Source organism: Mus caroli, chromosome 3 (genome assembly GCF_900094665.2).
Source record: "Mus caroli chromosome 3, CAROLI_EIJ_v1.1, whole genome shotgun sequence".
Classification (NCBI taxonomy): Eukaryota; Metazoa; Chordata; class Mammalia; order Rodentia; family Muridae; genus Mus; species Mus caroli.
In genome coordinates this window covers 105,178,578-105,194,829 of record NC_034572.1, presented here as the reverse complement: position 1 = coordinate 105,194,829, position 16,252 = coordinate 105,178,578, and positions in this window count along the sequence as shown.

Genomic DNA, 16,252 nt, shown 5'->3' with positions numbered 1-16,252 from the left:
GTATAATTCAAGCTTAGAAAGACAAATAATAAAATGACTTACTCATATACGGATTCTTGCTTTGAAACATTCTTATATAAAACATGGAGAAAAAAATGGAAGCCAGAAAAAAAAGAAAGAGTTCATTTTGGAAGACATGTATGAGGGAGGGTCAATAGTAGAATATAGAAAAAATGTTAGCAGTAAATGGAGAATAATGGATTCAGAAAGGCTTAGGAACGGGTGGGAATGAAAGACACAATAGTGTTGGGATAAAGTGTCAACAAAAATAAGAGTATAAGAAAAAGCCACATAGAACTCTACTATTGTTCAGCCGTGTTAACAATCTATAATTAGATGTGATAATTATAATAAGTATGATATGAAAGAAGATGACTAACAATTTAAATGGGACAGGAGTAGGAAAATTTGGCTGAGGAAAAAAGAAGATAGATTTACCAAAAACAAGGGTACATGAAAAAGCCTTTTGTAAATCAATTATTTTTAAACAAAGTACAATATGTACAAATACATGTATACATGCATACATACATACACACATACAGACAAATAGACAGACAGACACAGACACACACACACAGAGAGAGAGAGAGGAGAGAGAGAGAGAGAGAGAGAGAGAGAGAGAGAGAGAGAGAGAGAGAGTCAAAGAAAGAGAGACAAAGAGACAGAGAGATTGAGGGGGGAAACTCTGCATGGATGAACAATGCTATTTCCAGAAAACATGGGGAATTTAAGCAACAATAACAGTACAGGGAATGATAGTTTTTTCCCGTGAGTCAGTAATCAGCAAGGGCCTAAAGATCTACAACACAAGGCTTTTAGTAAGACTTTTGATTGCCCACTATTAACGTATGTCAACAAGCTATTGAAGAGAAATGAGTGTGGGAACCACAAGGAATCTTATCATCTTATTATCTATGGAATCAGCAGCAAAATCTCAGATAAATCTTTCAAAATGAGTGATGGATGGTAATAAATAAATATAAGAGCAGAGCCAAAGAGGACCTGAAGTAGGTTGCAGAACAATAATATGTGGCTATTTTTAACTTTTGATTAGATGTTTAATAAAAATAGCCAGCTTCCTTAAAGACCCCAACATTCATGGAATCCAAAGGAGATTTGAAGAGTACAATGACTTAAGATGTCCTCAAGAAACTTCAGTAATGATAAAATAAAGAAGAAATTGATATCCATATACAAGCCCAGTATTTTGAAATACATGTTTTCTCTGTTTAAACATGAAAAAGGAAGGAGAGACAGCAACTATATTTAGAAAAAAAAATGGCTTCTGCTCAAAAGTTGTAAAACAGATGTTATTGTGAAGCAATTGATATATATAATACTAAATTTAAAGTGTGAGTGATCCAATTTTAATGGTTTTAATCAGACCTGTTGCTTTTCCAATCAAATATTACACAAATGGTAAAGGACATTTTCAGATGCCTAAGATCCTTATTACAATGATGAGTTATGGAATTTCCTTTAGGTAAGGAAATATCTGATAATATAGATTTTTTTTTTCTTTTTGGTTTTTTGAGACAGGGTTTCTTTGTATAGTCCCGGCTGTCCTGGAACTCACTTTGTAGACCAGGCTGGCCTCGAACTCAGAAATCCACCTGTCTCTGCCTCCCAAGTGCTGGGATTAAAGGCCTGTGCCACCACACCCTGCTAATATAGAATTCTTAAGACTAGATAGTGGATTATATAAAGCAAATAGTAGAGAGGTTGGATTTTTCACTGGTGTCCAATACTTGCTAGGACATGCACAATAATCTAGACAAATAATTACAGAGGAAAAGATAGCAGTGATATAAAAATTAGGCTTTTGAATGTGACTCTAGTATTGGAGAGGAACAATTCAGTCCTCATGACTAAAAATGATGGGTAGAAATGTTAAAACCAGAGCCTAATGTATTCATAGTTACAGAATCTTTGAAGAATATTAATAAAAAGTAATGTGCACAGGAGTTCCAAGTGGTAAATAAAAGATGAAAGGTAACATAAACAATGGATTTTAGAATATGAAAACCTATTAATTTTAGTAGATGAAAAAAGTTTTGGCAGAATCAGTCATCTTGAGTATACTGTCAATTTTCTGCAACTAATATGATATTAGTAATCTAACAGAGAAGAATAATAGATTTTAAAAAGGTCTCTCTCTGGAACTACATACATATATAATATTTATAATATTAACCACCTTTTATTTAATTATAATAGCTGAAGGGGTTAAGAAATTGACATATAAACATCTGTTTGTAACTGATAATATTATTTGAGGGATATACCTGTTTTGATAATTCATTGATAAATTTTAAAGATGAATAATATATTTCCAACGTCTCTTTCAATCTTATTATTCTCAAATATATCAATATTTCCTTGCTAAGTGGTCAAAATTCTATCTTAAACAAGTAGTCCTGCAAATTGGATCTTTTTTCTCCAATTGGAAGCCTTGCTCTGCATCTCTAAAAGACTGTGACTTGACCAGAATTATCAAAGGAGAATGTCTGTCATTACTGAATACCATTGCAAATGCCAATATATTCCTTTCTAACTAATAAATCTCTTTAAATGGTTACCATCTGATGTACTACTTAAATACACAGCAGTATATTGTTCTGAAGGATGGAAGTACACAAAATTATAATAAATACCTTAGCTTTTGTTTTTTCTTTCTTGCAATTAAATTCTGTCTACATAGGTAAGTATATTTTAAAAAGTAAAAAAAAAAAACTGTAATAAATTGTTTAGGAAGACAAATAAAAGCTCATGTATTTGGAATCAGTTTACACAACACTTGAGGATTACAACAAGGAAAAATTCATTTGCCTCAACTCATTGTGTACTCATTCTTTCCCCAGATGTTAATTTTTGTTTGCTTCCTTGCTTTTTTTGTGATATATATTTTTCATTTACATTTTCATTTAAAAAAAATAGGGACAAAATGATACAATCACTAAAGTATCCAATAAGCATTGGAAATAGGTAAACTCCTTATGCTAAACTGTTAACAGATATCTTGGAATCAGTAGGAATCTGAAAGGACTCATCTGGCAAATGAATTGCATTATCTATGCCTCAAGGAGAGAATGAACTGATGCTCTCATATACAAAATGCTGGTGGGCAGCTAAATTATCCCCTCTCTATTTTTATAGTTTCTTATTCTGTTCTATACCAAACTCATCGAATGATGATCACCTTTCTCAGTAGTGATTACATCTAGGTAACATGTTAATCACTTGAATTGATATGGCTGTGTGTATATTCTCATTTTCCCTTTATTCTTTGCTTCCTTGACCATCATTCTTTTTTTATAAAATTCTCTCATCACTTATATCACATTAAGAGATGATCATTTCTGCGTTTCTATTGAGAAACTAAACATGCTCAGCTAGGGGAAAACTCAGGTCCAATTTTTTCATGTATAGGATTTCACTCATGAGATAAGATGCAGTCCTGTCATTCAAGCAAAAGTGCTTTATCTTTTCAGCTTTAATTGTTTTAAAACATTATATTAGTAACTTTTCTGCAGCAAAACTGGGGAAGGTTTTCTTATTTTGTATATTATTCAACATAATGTGTGACACTAAATAAATAAAAACTTACTTTAAAATTTACAACCCATTAGGGATCATATGGCATTAATGCTCAATAACTGTTGAAATAAAAGTGGTATGTGCTTTGTCTTAGAAACAATAATAAAAAAGCCTGTAGACTTTATGGGAGAAAACAAAACCGTGTAGAGCCAGCAAATGAAGAGAAAGATGAAGTGAAGAGAAATCTCTTAAAAGCTAGAGGAGTCAAAATTTGTGTATGAGTGTGGGGAGCTGGTGTGGCGGTAGTCCCAAGATGGCACACAAGACTTCAGCCAAGTCTTATGACTTGCACCTGACTTCCTCATAAACCCAAAAATAAGCCATGTCCATCGTGAGATGATGCAAGATCAGGCCATTTGACAAAGGCCAATGAACTGAGATTTAAGGGGGATGGGCTGATGGGGCATGGTTGAGGGGTTATATAAGGGATTGTGATTGGGGGCTAGAGAGAGATTCTTGCTTGCATGTTGAAAGGTTCCTGAATAAACTGCTTTGAGAAGAACACTGTGTCATCACTCTTTTCTGGTGGTCGGAGACAGAAGCGACATATGAGTGGTAAGGGGAGCAAAAAAAATGTAGAAAATAATAAAGACACATGGAATTCAGTGAGTTATTAAGTTTCTCCTAAGAGTGTTAAAGCAGAGTAATTAGAGCATGCATAGAGTAAATGTTTTGGGATTTAGAATCAAAATATCAAATATAACCATTGTTATTTGAGGCAGAATGGTCTACATAATTGTCAGGGTCCAGTGCATAAATAAAGGCAAAATGCTTCCTGATAGCTGTGGTCACAAGGGATGGGCCTTTGGTTGAAAAGAAGCTGGAGAATAATGCAGATGGAAACATCCATCCAGGCCCTTCTGGCTTTCATAGTCTCATTTGAAAAGCTAGGTGTTATTCCAAAGAGTCGCTCTTTATATGTGAATCCATCTTTTTCCTTTATACCTTTTAATATTCAGTCTCTGTTCTTGTTGTAAGCCGGCCTGCAGTTTACATGAACCAGGTACACCTGGGAGGCAGGCTGTGGCTGGAAGAGACTTAGACTGCACGAAAAGATAATGAAGCCAAGACAAATGTTCTCATCAAGGCCCATGAGTTTACTAAGTGAGTGTGTTTATAAGGGAGAAGACCCCCCACCACCACCCCTCTCAGGCCAGTCCATTCTTGGTGTCTGGAGCCAGCATTGTGATGACCTGCAGGATAGGATGTGTCTCTAGAAAGTCTCAAGGGTCTCTCAGCAGGTAGCAGTGTATTGGAGGTGAGCAGCAGCAAGTGACAGAACAATAGAGCCATCTAACAGAACAATAGAGCCATCTAGGTCAGAAGGTTCCATCCCAGGTGGTCTCATTCTTAATGGCAGCAAGGTCTGAATCAGCCTGCTTCAAGGCTGGGGGAGGCTACATGTTCTGAGCATTTATGGTTTAAATTATTCAGTGTCATGGGGGTGTTTTATTTCTTGTCCACTTGTATGCCATTTGTACTTGGTAGGCATTACTTTCTTTAACTTCTGAATTTTTTTCTATGATTTTTTGAAACTGTTTCCTATGTCTTTGAACTATGCTTCTCCTTTTCCTCTAACAATTATTTGTGGTTTTGAAAATCTACTGTCCTAGATTTTTCTGGATGGTTGTGTTTTATTATTTCTTTAAAATTTAATTTGACAGAAATAACCATTTGTTCTACCTTGTCTTCAAAACCTGAAATTCCTTCTCCCATGTCTTTTAATCTGTTGGTACACTTTACCATACGTGCTTTTGTTTAATAATGAGTTTCATTTCAGATTAGGATTTATTTAGTGATTCTATCTCTTTGTTAAATTATACTTAAATTAATTATCTTATTCAACACGTTCTGTTTCAGTGTCTTTGTAACGACTTTAGTTTTCGTCAGCTTAGATTACAGACAGATTTGTTCACTTTAAAAATATAAGTAGTCTCCATTGGACCTAGGCTGCAATAACAATATTATCTCTTTTCAAATAGACATGGGGTTCAACAAAATACACTTCATTTGATGTTATCTCACCTGCTCAATGTTTCAATAACTTTTGCTCTTGATATTCTTTGCACAAAGTTTAGAGCTATGATGAAAGGACTATCCAGAGACTACTCCACCTGGGGATCCATCCCACAATCAGTCACCAAACCCAGACACTATTGCATATGCCAGAAAGATTTTACTGAAGCGACCCTATAATAGCTGTGCCTGGCAAATAGAGAAATGGATGCTCACAGTCATCTATAAGATGGAACACAGTGGAGAAGCTAGAGAAAGCACTCAAGGAGCTGAAGGAGTCTGCAACCCTATAGGGGGAACAATAATATGAACTAACTAGTACCCCAGAGCTCATATCTCTAGCTGCATATGTAGCAGAAGATGGCCTAGTTGCCCATCACTGGGAAGAGAAGCCCCTTGGTATTGCAAACTTTATATGCCCCAGAACAGGGGAATGCCAGGGCCAAGAAGTGGGAATAGGTGGGTAGGGGATGATGGTGGGGGGAGGGTATAGGGAACTTTCAGGATAGCATTTGAAATGTATATAAAGAAAGTATCTAATAAAAAATAAATAAAATAAGCTTAATATCTAATTTTCTAACGTGAAAATATAATAGTGTAGCATTCTAAGACACATAACATAACACATGATAATCCACATACATTGAACCCCAGAAGGTAGGGAAAGGACTAAAGGAGATGAAGGGGGTTGCAACCCCATAGGAAGAACAACAATATCAACTAACTGGAAGTCTAGAGATCCCAGGGACAAAACCATCAACCAAAGAGTACACCTGAAGAGTCCTCTGGCATATGTAGCAGAGGATGGCCTTATCTAGAACCACTGGAAAGAATGTCCTGTGCTTTTGTTTCTCGCCTGCGAAAAACATGCACAGAACACAAGACCTTTCCGTGGTTACACTTTATTCATAATTGTGAGGTAGAACAAAGAAGGCTCAGAAACGTGTGAGGCTTAAATACCCTAATGTGATGTGTCTTAACTAAGGCTGATAGCATCACCCATGGTCTCATACACCCCAGGGATTGGTTAATGCCCTAGGGGATGGACTTGTGTCTTGGGAAGTGGACTGGTGACTTTGGCGGGCTTTTGCTCCTGCACATGCGCACAATGGAGCTTAGCGCCATCTAGTGACGGCAAATGTTATCACGGCTTCCCACAAAAAGTCTTTTAGTTCAGTGAAGGCCCGATGCCCCAGTGTAATGCCAGGGAGGGGAGGCAGGAGTTGACTGGGGAATCACTCTTATAGAAGCAGGGTGTGGAGAGAATTGGATAGGGGGTTTCCGAAGGGGAAACCAAGAAAGAGGATAACATTCAAAATGCAAATAAATAAAATACTCAAACAAAAAAAAAAAGAAAACAAAAGTTTACAAAAAATTAAAAGTACCTGAGAGAAAACACAATTGGAATGCTATCTTTATGTGGCAATATAGACAGGGATTCCTCTTTTCTTCTAAAGATTAGGAAACCTGAGATTACCTGATATGAGTGATGGAAAGAAGGCAGTATGATTAAGCATTTCAAAACTATGTAAGTTAGTGCTGGGCACAACATGGTCACTTGTTCTCTAAAGTATAATCAGTGGTATTTTTTGTAGTGATATCTTTTATAAAGAGACATGTCTTTGATGAAGGATGAGTAATAAACTTAATGACAGCATATATGCTGAATGTGAAGCTCAGGGATCAAGACAAAGGATTGGTGGAAATGTAAAAGCCAGAGGAACAGGAATATTTTCTTTTCTCCAAGTGTCAGAGAAACTAAAATTATGAGTCCCATCAGTATGGCTGCCTAAACATAACATGAACAAGAAAGGAGACCTAATGCCAATACTTTTCAAACTATTTCATAGAAGAAGAAGGAACACCACCCAATTTGGGCTATAAAGCAACAGTTATTCTGATATCAAAGCCACATAAAGACACAACAAAGAAAGAGAATTTCAGACCAATTCCCCTTAAGAATATTGATACAAAAATACTCAATAAATTTCTTGCAAACTGAATTCAAGAATACATCAAAATGATCATTCATCATGATCAAGTAGGCTTCATCCTGGGGATACAGGAATGGTTTAATTTATGTAAATCCATCAATGTAATCTACTATATAAGCAAATTCAAAAAAAACAAAAAAACAAGCAAAACAAAACAAACAAAACAAAACAAAACAAAACGAACAACCCATGGTCATTTCATTAAATGCAAAAATCATTTGACTAAATTCAACTTCCCTTTAGGTTTAACGTCTTAGAAAGATCAGAAATTCAAGAACCATACCTAAATATAGTAAAAGCAATATACAGCAAACCAGTAGCCAACATTAAACTAAATGGAAACTTGAAGCAATTCCACTAAAACCAGGGACTAGCAGAGGATGACCACTCTCTCCCTATCTACTCAATATAGTATTGAAGTTCTAGCTAGAACGATTAGACAGCAAGAAGAGGTCAAAGGGATAAAAAATGGAAAAGGAGAAGTCAAAATATCACTATTTGCAGATGATATGATGGTATAATTAAGTGACCCAAAAAAAATTCCACCAGAGAACTCCTACAGCTGATAAACGACTACAGCAAATTGGCCAGATATAAAATTAACTCAAACAAATCAGTAGCCTTCCTATACCCAAAGGATAAACAGTCTGAGAAAGAAATTAGGGAAACAACACACTTCACAATAGTCCTCCCAGAATATGAAATATCTTGGTGTGATTCTAACCAAAATAGTGAAAGATCTGTATGACAAGAACTTCAAGTCTCTGAAGAGAGAAATTGAAAATTATCTCAGAAGATGGAAAGACCTCTGATGCTTATAGTTTAATTTAGTAAAAATGGCCATATTGCTGAAAGCAATCTACAGATTCAATGAAATTTTCAAGAAAATTCCAACACAATTCTTCATAGAGTTAGAAAGAGCAATTCTCAAATTCATTTGAAATAAAGAAAAAATGCAGTATAGCAAAAACTATACTCAATAAAAGAACTTCTGGGGGAATCATCATCCCTGATATCAAGCTGTACTGCAGAGCAATAGTGATAAAAACTGCATGGTATTGGTATAGTGACAGGCAGGTAGATCAGTAGAATGGAATTGAAGACCCAGAAATGAACTCACACACCTATGATAATTTGATATTTGGCAAAGGAGGTAAAACTATCCAGTGGAAAAAAAGACAGCATTTTCAACAAATGGTGCTGGTTCAACTGACAGTCAACATGTAGAAGAATACAAATTGATCTATTCTTATATCCCTGTATAAAACTCAAGTTTAAGTGGATCAAGGACATCCACAGAAAGCCAGATACACTGACTCTCATAGAGGAGAATGAGAAGAATCTTGAATATATGGGCAGAGGGGAAAAGTTCCTGAACAGAAAACCAGTGGCTTATGCTCTAATATCAAGAATCAACAAACAGGACCTCATAAATTTTCAAAGCTTCTGTAAGGCAAAGGACACTGTCAATAGGACAAAACAGCAACCAACAGTTTGGGAAAATGTCTTTACCAATCCTACATTTGGTAGAGGGCTTATATCCAATATATGCAAAGAACTCAAAAAGTTAGACTCCAGACTACCAAATAACCCTATTTTAAAAATGGGGTGCAGAGCTAAACAGAAAATTCTCAAACTGAGGAAATACCAATGGCTGAGAAGCACCTAAAGACATGTTCAACATCCTTAATCATCAGGGCAATGCAAACCAAAAGACCCTGTGATTCCACCTTACACCAGTCAGAATGACTAAGATCAAAACTCAGGTGACAGCAGATGCTTGCAAGGATGTGGAGAAAGAGGAACACTCCTCCTTTGTTGGTGGGATTGTGAGCTGGTACAAACACTCTGGAAATCAGCCTGGGGGTTCCTCAGAAAACTGGACATAATACTTCCTGGGGACACAGCTATATCACTCCTGGGCATATACTCAGAAGATGCTCCAACATGTAATAAGGACACATACTCCATTATGTTCACAGTAGCCATATTCATAATAATCTGAAGCTGGAATCAATCCACATGTCCCTCAGTTGAGGAATGGATGCAGAAAATGTGATACATTTACACAATGGAGTACTACTCAGCTATTAAAAAACAATAAGTTCCTGAAATTCCCAGGCAAATGGATGGAATTTGAAATTATCCTGAGTGAGGTAACTCATTCACGAAAGAACACACAAGGTATGTGCTCACTGAAAAGTGGATATTAGCCCAAAAGTTCAGAATACCCAAGATTCAATTCACAGTCCATGTGAAGCTGAAGAAGAAGGAACACCAAAGTGTAGATGCTTCAGTGCTTCTTAGAAGTGGAAACAAAATACTTACAAGAGGAAATATGGAGACAAAGTGTGGAGTAGATTCTGACGTAAAGGCCCCACCTGGGATCCGTCCCAAATACAGTCACCAAACTGTTTATGGAAGCCTGATATGACTGTGTCCTGAGAGGCTCTAACAGAGCCAGACAAATACAGAAGTGAATGCTTGCAGTCAGCCACTGGACTGTGAGCATGGGGTCCCTGATGGAGTAGTTGGAGACTGGACTAAAGGAGCTCAGGCAGTTTGCAGCCCCATGAGGGAGCAATAGTGCCAACTGGCCAGATCCCTTGGAACTCCTGCTCACTTGGCCAACATATGGTTCCAGCTTCATATGTGGCAGAGGGTGGCCTTGTTGGACATCAGTGAAAGGAGTGGCCCTTTGGCTTGAGGGTGTTCGATGCCCCATTGTAGGGGAGTGCCAGGGTGGAAAGGCAAGAGTGGGTGGGTGGGGGGATCACCCTCAAAGAGGAAAGGAGAAGGTTAAGGAGATAGAGGGTTTCTGAAGGGGAGACCTGGAAAGGGGAAAATGTTTAAAATGTAAATAAAGTGTTCAAAAAACTAAAAATAAAAGTATGTTTTTTACTAAAAAAAAAGATATCAGTAGAAATACTAACATGAATGGAGGATTTTCATGGGGCTTTAAGTCTAATTGAAACACAATGGGGAACTAGGACTTCCTGGAAGGCAGAGAACTAGTCTTCCTCAGGAAAGGGCCCATAAATTAGTTATCCAATACCAAGTAGTTATTTGAGAAATCATATATCTACAGTTACCATTTATGGACAAAGTAGGACACACACACACACACAACAGACACTTGCACACACATATTTAAATAGAGGCCATGCTTATGAGAGAGGCATGGGGCACCTGACATAAGAACGGTTAGAAGAAGGAAATGCAGAGGAGAAAATGTTTTTTTAAATAATGTGGAAATTTTATTCCTCACTAGAAATCACTGTATTCTCATTACCCATACACAGAAATAGAAAATCCATAAAGCAACCAAATATTTATATTTGACTCACATTTCCAAATATTTAATGTGACAGTTCCCATAGACATTTGTATATATTGAAAAATTGTGTGTTTAAAACAGACTCTATAGTTTTAGTGTCTGTAGAAATATTATTGTTTATTTGTCTTTGGAAATTTTTAGAAAATAATGTGGAATTCAATATAGTCATATGCAATTGTTAGCTTTAGATTGCACAGTCAGCTAAATGACTTTATGACATTACTTATTTTCTCAGCATGAGTTTTTACATCTGAATCTACAATGCATTCATATTGTTTTATTGCAATTTGTAAAGAAAAGATCAATTGCATAAAAAGATTTAATACCAACAAACTTGGTTGATGTAATAAATAGCTTCGGTGTTATACAGACGACTCCAAGGTTTTAGGATTATCACAATTACCAGATAATCCCTGATCAAAGATCTTCACTCATGTTCCTTATACCTAGTCCTTCTTATCTAACCTACTGAATTTACAGCATACCCACAGAGCAGTTAGGTATGAAATCACAGGCATGTTAATGATCCTATAGCACTAAGAAAACCTGCACCTTTTTGAATTTTTCTTTTTTTCTCTCTTGCTTGTCTGTTTTTTAGCATTTAATTTTTAAAAATTTGGTGGACAGTTTATGTTATTATATAATTCATTTTAGTCATTTTTACAGCTCCCATATCCCCTGCTCCTTCCTCAGTTTTGCATCATTAATAGGGAATGTTCCATATCCCCTCCCACATCTCTGATTACTAATTGACAATAAATGGAAAGGGTGCCATTTTCTCCAGTAGTATAAAACTAATAACTTTTCCTTACCACAGTAAATAACCTCCACTCACACTTTGGCTACAAACTATTGTCAGCCTTTTCCATTTTGCAGGAGTAAGCAACAAAAATGGTTGGTCACTTTGGAACATTCGCCTAACTTCCTATGAAGGGCACAACTGTTTTGACTATAGTATCAGAAATAAGATATTTATATTAAGACAATAAATGATATTAGAACCTTGTAAGCTATATTCAGCTTTCAACATTATGTATATCCTTAACATGTGTTAAAGTAAGCATATAAATGTCCGTGTGTAATTCTATGCAACTGTGGGTAGGTTTATAAGAGAATACCTTATATTATGAGTACCTCTGATTCATCTAACACTGGATATAGAAAGGCGCCAAGATCTATAGAATGAGCTACCACAACAGATTCAAAAGAGATCTGATGATTCTGTCTCCATAAGAGTCCAAAAGCTTTTATGTCATGAGATGTGGAAGCAAACTTCCCTGTGATGCCAGCAGGTAATGGCCTAGGAAGTCTTTCGTGCTTCAATCCAAAGTTAGGATAAAAAGCTGCTAAAGTGAAGATGTGAGGTAAGGCATAATTCTTGTTTTTCTGTCTTGGCATAGGCTAATTTTATAATTGAAGACAGCTGCTCATCCTGAGGAAAAGTCTACTCAGTTTATCATTAAACAATCATTTCATGCAAACTCACATAAAACAATGAACAAAAAGCTCCTTATCCCAAATGATTTTATTACCTAGGATCACTGGGGCTCAATCAATTTGTCATACGAGAGAAAATGCCACAAATATATCTTCCTGTGTTATGTCTTAATATTTATGCTCTCTCACTCATTCCCCCAACCCATGCCCGCTGACAAGCACCAATCCATCATTTCTATGATTAATTATAGAGCGAGGGAATCATGCAGCTTTCTCTTTCTAAGGAGTGTACTCTTGAGATGCGTCAAGACTGCCACAGCAATCCCTCCCTATTGCTGGATACTGTCATATCTATGCTACACCATTGGACAGGAGAAGGTTAACTATCTGGTATGAAGTGTATTTACTAGTTTCTAGTTTCCATTATCGTAAATAGTGTTAACTAGCATTAATATATGTGTGCATGGTATTTTATCTAATTATAGCTTGCCAATTTTTGAGTTTAATTAACAAGTGTGGTTGTTGAAAATTATTAGACATACAGATTTAATTCTAAATACTTAAAAAAAAACAAATAAATACATTTATTTATTTGAGGTTGTGGCATGCCATGTGCCAGAGGCATGGATCAGTGAAGAACATTTGGGAGTTAGACCTCTCCTTCTACTATGTGGGTTTCAGGAACCCAATACAGGTAGAAACCCATAGATTGTATATTTTACAAGATGATTCTAGCTCCTTTCAAACAGACAACCAACATTAACAACAATAAGATCACTTTCACTAGAACAATGCAGAATTTATTTTAGAATAATCTAATTTACACTTATTTGTTGGTTCAAATACTTTGTATCACATATTAAAATGTCTTACCATCCTTCTGCCAAAATACCTCTTATATTTCCTTATAATTTTAATTATTTATCAGTTTCTGTCCATAATAAGTGTTTTATATACATGCCACAAGGCCACATGCAGAATTAAATATTTGATAAACTCAGATTTAGTCATAAATTGAGCTCTCACAAGTATGTTCAACACATAGTATATTTTAACAAAAAGAAAAGCACACTGTGTCTTTAAATGAGATACTTCTTCATATTGAACCATTTAGACAAAGAATGTTAAAGTAAAATAGTATTAATAGGAGAAAATATTGCTAAGTATACCATGGACAAAACCAAAGAAGTATTATCGATCTACTTCAGCAATAATGTTATCAAGAAACAAACTGCTTAATTTTTACATCAATTTCTAATCCACCTATTTAAGAATTTTATAATAATTCTGCTAAAATTATCCTAAAACAAGCCCCCTTTTAAATAGAGTCTTTTGAAAGAAAAATAGTTTTACAAGAAAATGTATAATAAATAAAATGAGTGCTTTTAAGGACTAAAGATAATTTTGCATTTTTTGGAATTGTAAGCACAAATAAAAAAGCATGAGAAAGAATAAAACATTCATTATTTATTAGTAGGAATTCTACTAGTTGGTAAAGAGACATTTTTCATTCCCTGTGAAATTTCAAAAGGCTTAATTACATAGATTTTCCATCATTTCCATCAAATGAAAATAGAACAATATTTCAAAATGTAATCTTACCAATAAGCAGAAAAATATTTAGCCAGACATATTGATGCTTTAAAAAATTAGTTCTCAATGTGACTAATGGAACATAAGTTATTTAGATTTCTGCTATGATAACTTCATATACACCCAAAGAAGTGGAATAATCAGTAATTACATCACTTTGTTAATTCTTCACAAATTTCTACTTAGCTAAATCTTGTTTCTGGTAAAAACTATGGGATAGGAAATTAAAGTTGGGGCTCAGGAAAAACAGGAAAGTGCTAGTGTTCTGTAACCATTGTGTTCTCTTCTATTTCACACATAATGATGAATTTAGGCAGGTGAAGGTGCTTGCTGCCAAACCTGACAACTTAGACCTGAGACACACACCGTGGAACAAGAAACCTGTAGTCCTCTGACCTCCATTACTTACCATGAAAGCACACATCACTCCACTCAACTAGCTAAATAAATATACTTTTAAGATATGATAAGAAAAAAAAAAAGAAATGGTAAGGAAGAAGAAAACTTTAAGAACAAAAATGTCTTGGGTTTCTAATTGTTCTACTTAAAAGTTTTATACAGATTTGCAGATTTTAGAATTACTTATTAATATCAGGAATTGTTATATTACTTTGTTTAAATAACGTATCAATTTCATATTTGGTTTGCATTTTCATTATATTTTGAAGGTAATTTAAGACATTTTGACCCACTATTTATTATTCAGTTGGGCCAGCAATGAGTTATATTATCATGTACCTGGATTTCATTACTATAAATGTTACTAAAAGTTTATGCATCTTTGTTTTCTGTCTTTTATATATATATACATATATATACATGATATTTTTTGCAACTGTCTCCTATGAACTTTATGGTGTTCTCACACTCTTGATGACCTTTATTTAGCCTTATGCATGCTTGTGACATCATACCTGGCTTTAAGCTTTAAGCTTCCGCAATCTGGAAAATGAAGTCATCATTCTCAAGCTACTTGCCACAGACAGTTTGGACCTTTGATATACCATTGTGACAGTAACACAAATCAGGAAATAGAATACTTCCAACACTCAGAACTCAAAGAAATATTTATTATATGTTAGATTCCTGAAAGTTACGAAAATCTGAGGATCACAGAAACTGGATTTTATACAACCTTCTGAGGAAAATTAATTTTAAAGGATTAGTAAATTTATACTCTTAGGAGTATAATGTAGAAATTTGCCAAAATTAGCCTTTGGATTCCACTTGGGTCTACTGAACAAGAGACTTGGTATCGTAGAGAAATAGCACTGAATTTTCAATTTGGCCAATCACACTTTGGAAATGTGATACAAACTATTTTGTTCCTATACTAATTATAATTTTACCAAGGCATAGAGAAAACAATTCTGAGCTTTTGGGGAAATAAATGCCCTCTCTAACATGAAGGACAGTGCTGGGACTAAAATATAGCCACTTCCTAAGTGGGATCCTCTAAACTCCAGAAAGGAGGGTAATTTCATGATCTGGATCATGAATGTGCCCATTTATTAGAAGTTTTCTTTTCTGTACAGAAATCTGATATAAGACACACAGTAGGTGACAAATATTAGATATGTGATATACCACTCAGAGTAGAATGATCTTACTTTGCTTTAAAACTGAAAGGATTTGTTTGGCAAGATACTACAGTGGGTAAAGGTATTTAGTACCAACATGAGTCCCTGGGTTTTGGCCATGTAAACTGTCTATTGGTAAAAGTAAAATGACTTCTACAAGCATGACTTAAGACTGCTGCATGATCACACACACACACACACACATGCACGCACATTCACTTATACATTAAATGAATGTTGCATGCTTACAAAATGCAAAATGGAAAAAATAGCTCAGCAGTTAAGAGCGCTTACTTGGTTATCTTCAAAGGACTTAACTCAGGTCTTAGCATCCACCTCAGGCACTCCAGGATACTGAGTAACTCCAACTCCAGGAGATCCATCACCCTTTCCTGGTTTTTGAAAGTACCCGTACATATATAGTATATATTCATATAGGCATACATAATCATAAAAAGAAATAAAAATATTTAAAAATACATGAACTGTAATAATGCCTGTAAGAACTAGTAGTCTGGAGAGGGATTGTATTGCTGGGTCTTCAGGTGTTGCGCCCGCCCGCGGTCCACAACACGAACGGTTCAACTGAAAATGGCAGTTCAGGCTGAAAGAGAGGTAACTAGACGGGGCGGAAGAAAAGAATGAAGCCAGGACAACAAGTTCTGATCGAGGCTCAATTTAATATTTCCAGACAC